Raw genomic sequence first — 9975 nt, 5'->3', positions numbered from 1 at the left:
CCTATATATTGTAGATACAGACAGCCAGCACCCAGGTCAAGAAGTTTGGGGTGCTTCAAGCCACTCAGCTGCTTGATAGGAGTAGAGACATAGTCATTCAGCCATTTTTGCTGCAACATTTTCTTGCCTTTGCCTCAAAAATCAGACAGAGATGTGTGGCAAGGTGCAGGCTCAGCCTGGGGATACTTCAGGAAGGGTTTGGGACATTTCTGGTGGCAAAATCAGGACACTGGCTGGGCAGATGACAAGTGATGGCACTCCTGGGTTTCTGCACATAAACAGAAAAAGCCAAGCAGAGCATGGGTGATCTTCAGTCTTCTTGGAAGACCCTGCAGGGGTTTGTTTGTGTGGTGTATCCAGGAATGTGACCTTAAGGAGACCCTTGGGAATGCTGTAGAGGCAATCCTACACACTGTAGGTACCTCTGGGCTGACAGCCAGCACCCAGGTCAAGAGTTCTGGGGTGCTTCAAGGCCATCAGATACTTGCATTCCATCTAGAAGTAGAGACATAGTCAGTCTGCCATTTTTGCTGCAACATTTTCTTACCTTTGCCTCAAAAATCAGACAGAGTTGTGTGGCAAGGTGCAGGCTCAACCTACGGACACTTCAGGAAGGGTTTGGGACATTTCTGGTGGCAGATTCAGGACACTGACTGGGCAGATGACAAGGGATGGCACTCCTGGCTTTCTGCACATAAACAGAAAAAGCCAAGCAGAACATGGGTGATCTTCAGCCTTCTTGGAAGACCTTGCAGGGGTTTTTGGGTGTGTGGTGTATCCAGGAATGTGACCTTAAGGAGACCCTTGGGAATGCTGTAGAGGCAATCCTACATATTGTAGGTACCTCTGGGCTGACAGCCAGCACCCAGCTCAAGAGTTCTGGGGTGCTTCAAGACTATCAGATACTTGCATTCCATCTAGAAGTAGAGACATAGTCAGTCTGCCATTTTTGCTGCAACCTTTTCTTGCCTTTGCCTCAAAAATCAGACAGAGATGTGTGGCAAGGTGCAGGCTCAGCCTGTGGATACTTCAGGAAGGGTTTGGGACATTTCTGGTGGCAGATTCAGGACAGTGGCTGGGCAGATGACAAGGGATGGCACTCCTGGCTTTCTACATAAACAGAAAAAGCCAAGCAGAGCATGGGTGATCTTCAGCCTTCTTGGAAGACCTTGCAGGGGTTTTTGGGTGTGTGGTGTATCCAGGAATGTGACCTTAAGGAGGTCCTTGGGAACAGGCAATCTTATATATTGTAGATACAGACAGCCAGCACCCAGGTCAAGAGGTTTGGGGTGCTTCAAGCCACTCAGCTGCTTGATAGGAGTACAGACATAGTCAGTCTGCCATTTTTGCTGCAACCTTTTTCTTGCCTTTGCTTCATAAATCAGCAGAGCTTGGCCCTCTGGAGCTCTATTTATAACACTGACCATTCAACACTTTGGCCCAGGGGCTTACAGCACCAATCAGCTACAGTCAGCCATGGGGATGAGGAGATGTTGGGCTCTGAAAACCTCTGGGTTTAACGTGTTTGTTTAATGGGATGGAGTTTTTTTTCCTACCTCACAGAGGGAGGATGCCAAGGAATAGCATTGGTTCATTGAAACATCAGTTTTTCCAGCTGAAAGCAAGTCAACCTGAAGGGCTGATGGATGCCATGCATGAAGGAAGGTCTGTCAACACACAGAGCAGATGGTTGGGCTTCACAGGGGATGGTGGTGGTGGGAGAGGGAAAGGGAACTGGGGCCTCAGATGTGATCACGGGAGGAAGCAAAGAGTAAATAAATGGCTGGGCAGGCACTGCAGCAGCCAAGCATCAGTGGTCAAAAGTACAGAAGAAACAGCTGTGAGAGATAAGCAAGAAGGCAATGGCCTCCTGACCACAAAGGAAAGATGGTTTTACAGCTGGATGGAGAAGACTTTGTGGTTTCTCAGTTTGGAGTCTTGTGATGACAGAGATCTAAATAGTAAACTGTATTATTTGCTTCAGTTGATAAGAATGCAAAAATAGAATCACAGAATAACAGAATGCTTTGGGTTGGAAGGGACTTTAAATGTCATCCAGTTCCAACCCCCCCCTGCATGGTCAGGGACACCTCCCACCAGCCCAGGGTGCTCCAAGCCCCATCCAGCCTGGGCTGAGACACTTCCAGGGATGGGGCAGCCACAGCTTCTCTGGGAAACCTGGGCCAGGGGCTCAGCACCCTCACAGGAAAAAAATCTCCTCCTAAAACCCCATCTAAATCTCCCCTCTGTCAGTTTGAAACAATTGCCCTTTGTCCTCTCATTCCATGCCCTTGGAGAAAATCCCTCTCCAGCCATGATCCAGAAGCAAATCCACATCCAGGGTAACAGAGCATCTCCAAACATGGATGACACTGGCAGTGTCATTTTGTCACCACTTGGAACCTGGACAACTGATCCTTCCTGCAGCTGAGTTTCACTGCCAGAAAAACCTCCCTCTTCTCTCTAACTCAACCATAGAGATTTCCTCAGATTTTCATCTTGGTTGTAGTGGAGCTATGAAAATACCTTCTTGGGGTATTGAGGATACACTCTTGGTTGTAATGGGGCTGTAAAAATTTAGCTGGGTTTGCTCTGCCCTTGCTGCCAGACACAACAGAAGTGATTTGGAGTCTTTTGGTTCACCTGCCTTGATTTTCCTTTGCTGTGGGTCCTGCCCATCCTTCCACGGGTGATGGAGAAGTTTCTCCTTTGAGGCATTCAGAGATATTCCTTCTGCTGTAGAAAGGCATCTAAGAAAGCAGCCAATCCATCCAAGCTAGAAGAGGTCTCAGCAGCAGCAAACAGACCCTTCATTACCACTTCAGCCCCAAGAAAGGGGCAAGGCAGTAAAATATTTGAGATGTTGCCAAGAGCACCCATGATCAGCACTTTAGGAAGCCCAAAACTACATGAATAAGAGCAATGGTTGCTTCTCTTCTGCCAAAACTCTAAAAATCTTCTCTCTATTGTATAGTCACTGCATGGTTTTAAATCACAGAAAGTCCACACCCTTGCAAACATTTAATTTTTTAATTACCATTTAATGTGGTAACAGGAGGTAGCTATCTAAAGAACCTGACAGACATGGGCTTTAATATATAGAACTCTTTCTTAGCTGCAGATCAAACACCCTGCTAGCTCCCTAGCCCTGTTTTCTGGATTCCAATGAGCTGAAATAGGTGGTAGGGTTTTATTCCCCCTTATTAATGTCTCACAGGTAAGATGCATATGTTTCTTGAGGGTAAAACCTGTGAGAAACTATACCTTTTCTTTATTTTTTTCTTTTCTTTTTCACTTCATTTTTTTTTCTTTTTCATTTCTTTTTTTTTTTCTTTTTCATTTCTTTTTTTTCTTTTTCTTTTTTTTTTTTTTTCTTTTTTTTTTTTTTGTTCAGGAATTCATATATTGCTCCTGCCTTCATGCTTCAAAATCCTAGGACTGTAAAGAGCAGGAAGGCACGAGTCTGGGTTTGTTTGTGGGGATTTTTTCCCTTTGTTTTTGCTGTTATTTACTGTTAGGAATGAAGCTCCAGATGCTAAGGTTTAAGCTCCTGGTCCTGTTGCATTTTCCTCTGCATCCCCAGGGCATCACTCATGCTTCGTGCAGAGCAGGGAGGAGAATTTACTCAGTGTAGGTATCAGGGAGCTCATCAGCTGCTGTGGTGGGAGAAGCAGAGAAGCCTGAAGTCAGCTCTTGGCAGATGGAACAAGGTGGGTTTGAGCTGTAGCCATCACCATCCAGCCAAGGGACCTCTCTGAGCATCCCAGTTCCAGGGAGAAATGACAATCCCAGACCTTGTTTCATATCAGCACAACTTTCTTAAAAGTTATAGCATCCCATTCATCTCTGGCTCTGCTTTGGATTGTTTTGTATATAAATATACACATGCACACACATTTTATCTTACACTGATTAGATTTCTAATTAACATCCAAACCTTTCCTGGATGGTTTGGGTTTTTTTGGTTTTTTTTTTTTTTTGGCAATGCCTACAAAACAACAAGCTGGTAAAAATGGGTGGGCCTCTTTTCTGGGCTGTGTTTTGTTTTCCAAATCAAGCTGAAAGCCTTTTTTTGCTTTGCCTTGGTGGAGAGCTTCTGAGAAAAGGCAGGAAGATAGGAACCCTTGTGAAGGGAAGCAGCAGCACTGATACACCCCAAGCTACAGAGCCTGGCAGTGGAAAACATCACTGTGCAAGCTGTCATCACCAGGGACTGATAATGAAGATGCAGACTGGAGTTTGGAGAGTGTGGAAGGCAGCAAGGCACCAAATCCTCTCCTAGGGACTGGCTGGGTACTTAACTCTTGCTGGACTCACTATTTCTCTGGCAAGACCTCACCCCTTCACACCTCTTCTCCCATTCCAACACCCAACACACCTTCTGAAAGAGGGTCCTCATCCTATGATGAGGACCTTCAACTACACCTTCAACTTTATGATCCCCAACTTCTCCATCCATCTGCCACGAATCCAGAGCTCTCTTCCCCTCCCTGGATGTCTTCTAGACTCATGGTTCAAACCAGGTCATTAATTCCATCTAAATCTAAAGCTTAAACTGTCAAAAATCCAGACACCTGATCCTGGAGGACTCTTTTCCTGCCTGTCCATGTCCTCCCAGTCCCCAGTCCACAGTTGAGGGATGAAATGAGGCAATAAGACAAATCCATGCAAATTTGAGCCCTCTGGGATGGCCCATTCCATCATCACATGGGAACCTGAGGACACTCTGTTGGGCATGATGTAATTTTCTTTGAAAATGAAGGAATTTTCTTTAGTGAATCATCATGGGAAGGATTTGAAGGAAAGCACCTACAGCCAGCTACATTTCCTGTGGATGAGGGCAATACCAAAGCATAAAAAAAAAACCAAACAAACACCAAAACCTTGTGTTTTATACCTTAAAATACCTACACAGGAATAAAAATGGTAATTTAAAATGTAATTGAAAGGCCTTGATCCACTTAGGCAGAGGAAAAACTGAAATATTTGTACATGATGTGTCAGCAGCAGCTGTAGAAGGGTGGAGGAACTGCAACAACCAGGAGCAATGCTTACCAATTTGAGCTAATTCTGTAGTAAATAAACTGAAGAACCTGGTTTCAATGCACTGGCCACAGCTTCCTGGGTCATGGTGCAGTTTGTAAGAAGCTTTTATTGCTTAATAAAGACACTTAAGGCAAGTTATGGGGAGAGGAGAACAAAAGTAAAAAAGTTTTTGGGTTCGTCAGGGGAGAACATCATCTTGCCAGAGAGATCCTGGGTGATGTTTCATGGAATCATAAAATGGCTGAGGTTGGAAAGGACTTTAGAGATCATCTCCAAGCTCCTGCCATGCCCAGGGACACCTCTCATCCAGCCCAGGTTGCTCCAAGCCTCATCCAACCTGGCCTTGAACACCTCCAGGGAGGGGGCAGCCACAGCTTCTCTGGGCAATCTGTTCCAGAGGCTCAGCACCCTCCTGCTGAAGAACTTCTTCCTCAGCTCCAGCCTGAACCTCTTCTCCTGCAGTTTCAATCCATTTCCCCTTGTCCTCTGGCTGGACACTCTGAGGAAAAGTCCCTCTGCAGCCTTCCTGGAGGTTCCCTTCAGGGATTGGGGGGCAGCTCTAAGGTCCCCCTGGAGTCTTCTCTTCTCCAGGCTGAACAATCCCAGCTCCTCAGCCTCTCCTAGGAACAGAACTGCTCCATTCCCTGGAGCATCTTTGGACTTTTTCCAAAAGATTTATGTCTTTCCTATGGTGAACACCAGAAATGGATCTAATACTGGATATAGGGTCTCAAAAATACAAAGGAAATTAATTTCTATTCTGTATTTCTACTCTGTTTTCTAAACACCTTTCTAATCTGGTTCATACATTTCTATTCTGGTTTCCTTTTGTGTGAGGGTTAATAGAAGAAGACAGAAGTGTCATTTGAGGATCAAATATATGCAATATTTCTGACAAAGAATAAAGAGCACACCGTGAAACCAGCGAGGAAGAGATCAACTTGATGATGGGTGTGATTGAAGGCTGTAAAATCGTTAAGTTAAAAGGAGAAAATGAGTGAGTAATGACAGTTTCTTCCAACAGAAGAATTCAAATGTCATAAAATGAAAAGGTGTTTCAAAACAGATGGAAACAGAGCTTGACAGAACATGTGGTTAAGCCAGTCAGCTCCCTAGGATGGCATTTTGTGGCTGATAAAAGTTTATATATCAATTTAAAATAAATCAAAACCTTAAACCTAAACCCACAGATTTATGGATTGAAGAATTTCCTCTTTACTGGATGTCTTGAGTGTCCAGGAGCCTCACATGAGTTTAGGACCCTGCCCACTGTGCCTCATCCAGACAGGAAAAAGGAGATCGTGCCCTGTGGTGGGTGTGGAGAAGGATCTGAGGCATGGAAAAAATATCTGATGGCCTTTGGAGAGAAAAAAATTTAATTTTAAATTTAAATTTAAAATTTAAAATTAAAAAAATTAATTCAAATTAAATTTTAGTTTTAATTTTTCCACATTCATCCCCATATTCTCCACATGACCCAACTCAAGGTCATTGTAAACCTGGAGTAAGCTTTAGGGCTCACTAAAGGAGGGACCTGACACCTGCTACCAACTCCATCAGTATTGGAGTATTGACAATAAAGACAGAAACTGGATTCAGGTCATTCCTGGAATGATCTGTGACAAAATCAGCAAAAAAGTCAGAACTCCAGGCATGTTGCTTTAATTCCAGTTGCCTTTAAAACACTGTTCAACCACCAGGCATCCTGATGCCAGCTGTGGAGATGGAACTGCTGGGGGAGGAGCAGAAAAGGAAGGAAAGAAGTGTGGAAGGGAGGAAGTGTGGACCAGCCAGAAGGCAGGAGGGCTCTGCAGAGGGACCTGGACAGACTGGAGAGTTGGGCTGATCCCAACGGGATGAGGTTCAACATTCCAAGTGCCGGGTCCTGCACTTTGGCCACAACAACCCCATGGGGAGCTCCAGGCTGGGCACAGAGTGGCAGAAAGGGACCTGGGAGTCTGGATTGCCAGGAAGCTGAAGAGGAGCCAGCAGTGTGCCCAGGTGGCCAAGAAGGCCAATGGCATCCTGGGCTGGCTGAGGAACAGCGTGGCCAGCAGGTCCAGGGAAGGGATTCTGCCCCTGTGCTCAGCCCTGGGGAGGCCACAGCTTGAGTCCTGTGTCCAGTTCTGGGCCCCTCAGCTCAGGAAGGATATCGAGGTCCTGGAACAGGTCCAAAGGAGGGCAACCAGGCTGGTGAAGGGACTCGAGCACAGGCCCTATGGAGAGAGGCTGAGAGAGCTGGGGCTGTTCAGCCTGAAGAAGAGGAGGCTCAGGGGAGACCTCATCACTCTCTACAACTCCCTGAAAGGAGGTTGGAGCCAGGTGGGAGTTGGTCTCTTTTCCCAGACGACTTTCAACAAGACAAGAGGACACAGTCTTAAGTTGTGCCAGGGGAGATTTAGGTTAGATATTAGAAAGAATTTCTTCACGGAGAGGGTGATCAGGCAATGGAATGGACTGCCCGGTGAGGTGGTGGATTCTTCATCCCTAGAGACATTTAAAAAGAGACTGGATGTGGCACTCAGTGCCATGGTCTAGCAACCGCACCGGTGGGTCAAGGGTTGGACTTGATGATCTCTGAGGTCCCTTCCAACCCAACTAATTCTATGATTCTATGATTCTAAAAATGTCCAAGCCCATATTTCACCCAACATTGTTGATGGGTTTCCATGGAAACCTTAGAGCACCTTCTACCACCTACAGGGACTCCAGGAAAGCTGGAGAGGGACTTTTTCCAAGGGCATGGAGTGATAGGACAAAGGGTTTTGAATGGAGAAAGGGGAGATTAAGATGAGACTTTAGGAAGAATTTTTTTCCTGCAAGGGTGGTGAGTTCAGCAACCAGAGAAGTTGTGGCTGCTCCATCCCTGGGAGTGCTGAAGGTCAGGTTGGATGGGGCTTGGAATGACCTGGTCTAGAAGGAAGTGTCCCTGCCCATGGTCTGGGGTAACTGGGTAATTTTTAAGATCCCTTCCAATCCAAGCCATTCTGTGATTCTCTGATTTGTTTGGGCTGGCAAACCAGATCTTTGCTTTGACAGGAATTTATAGACACCTCATCATCAATTATTTCCCAGGGCTTTAGCTCTCTAAATAGTTTACAATCAGGACGTAGGTGATCCAGAGTAATTAATTATTCAGGAAATGAATCTCAGACGTAAGGAATTATGGCAGATTTCCTCATTCATTACTGCTGTATTTTACAAAGAACCAGCCCAAGAAACAGGAAATACTTATGTATAAGAAGAACAACCCCACAGAAATGAAGATATTATATAAATTTAAAAAAAAAAAAAATCCATATTACCTAAGCATTTGAAAGCTCAAGGATGCAGGATGCTGTAAGGGATGTTCTCATGTACAGGCAGCAGGAATTTGGGACTTGGAGTGACAGCAGGAGGAATTCAGAAGCCAAATGCACACTCCTCATGCTGCTGCTTGACCCTTTGATGTACAGACATATTTAAAGACATTAAATTAACTTATTTACAGACAAATCAAAACAGGTTGATTGTGTTTCCCTCCTTCCTCCCTCTGAGTTCTTGCTGGTTTTTAGTGAAATCCCCATTGCTCTTGGTTCTAGCACCAAAAAAAATCTGGAGAACTTTACTCCTCCTTGTAGCAGCACCCACTGGTATTGTTCCAAGAGAGAACAAAACAACTGGAAATTGTCAGTTTATAGGAAATATTGAAGGGTTAACCTTGAAGGGTTAACCTCTGAGGCTTTGCACGAGCAAATTAATTTGCTTCCTAATGACTGACATGCATTAATGGCAACATAAACCAGTCCTTGGCTGTCAACTGAGGTCTAAAATCAGTTGGAAATTATGAGAGGTGCTGTTAGAAACTTGAAGGTCTGAGAGAGGAAATTCTGGTTTTGTTAACACAGCAACAGCAGCAGAGCCAGAAAGGGGTTAGGAGCCTGTCAAATCCTCAGAAAGGGCTGTGGTTGATTGAGAGGTGGCAAAGAAGGAAAAAGAGCTAAGAGGATGCAGGGTTATCCCATGAAAGCAAAGAGACAAGAAAATACCTCCGTCCAGCAACAGCCTCTGAGCCCTGAGATGCTCAGACTATAGAGGTAACAAGTTGGTAATTGAAGCCCATGCCAAGACCAGAGAACTTCCAGACAAACCAGATGTGGGTTTATAGAGGCAAAGCAAGCCTTTAAAATAGGTCTAGGGAATTCCAGATTCAATAGGATGTCCATATAAACCCAGAGACATGAAAATGGGATCTGAGCTTTTCAAATGAAAGAACTGATGAAGTGGTGTTTTTACATGTCACAGCCCTTTTTTTTTTTATTTTATTTTTCTGTACCAAAACACAGCAGTCCCATCAAAGCATGAACTCTGAGTTTTCACCTTTGGATCACAGAGATGCTGTCTGAGAAACCCCAGTGCAGACCAATTTTGATGCTCTGACACCAGCAGCGTTGTTACTTCCCCCTCAAGGTATTTTTTTTTTATGCCAAAGCTGGACCACACAAGTTGCACTCACTCCTGAAAGCTGGGAATAAAGTGTCAGAAGCCAGATTTGCTGACTTTGTTATGTGCCAGGCACACAGAAGGCAAGAAGGGACATCCCCAGATGCAGACACCCCCATTATTTCCACACCCAACACACATGGAAAGGTTTGTCTGGGATAGCAGAGCCAATGGTTTCTCTACTGCTGCTTAAATGTTTTCATCACTGTCTGCATCCATCACCAAGAAAATGATGGTCTTGCTTTACAGGAGTTTGCACATCATAAAAATATAAGCTCTGCCACTAAAAACCCACGGTCTGAGTGTAAAAAACAAGAAGTGGAGAGGACTCAGATTTATTGAGATGAGGAGGGAGAAACCTTCTTCATCATCATTGCCAAACTTTTGGTTTTACAGCTTGGGTTTACAGAACCAGACTGGACTTTGAAAGATCATCTGGTCCAACCT

Source organism: Heliangelus exortis, chromosome 2 (assembly GCF_036169615.1).
Source record: "Heliangelus exortis chromosome 2, bHelExo1.hap1, whole genome shotgun sequence".
Classification (NCBI taxonomy): domain Eukaryota; kingdom Metazoa; phylum Chordata; class Aves; order Apodiformes; family Trochilidae; genus Heliangelus; species Heliangelus exortis.
Note: the sequence above shows the minus strand (reverse complement) of the source record.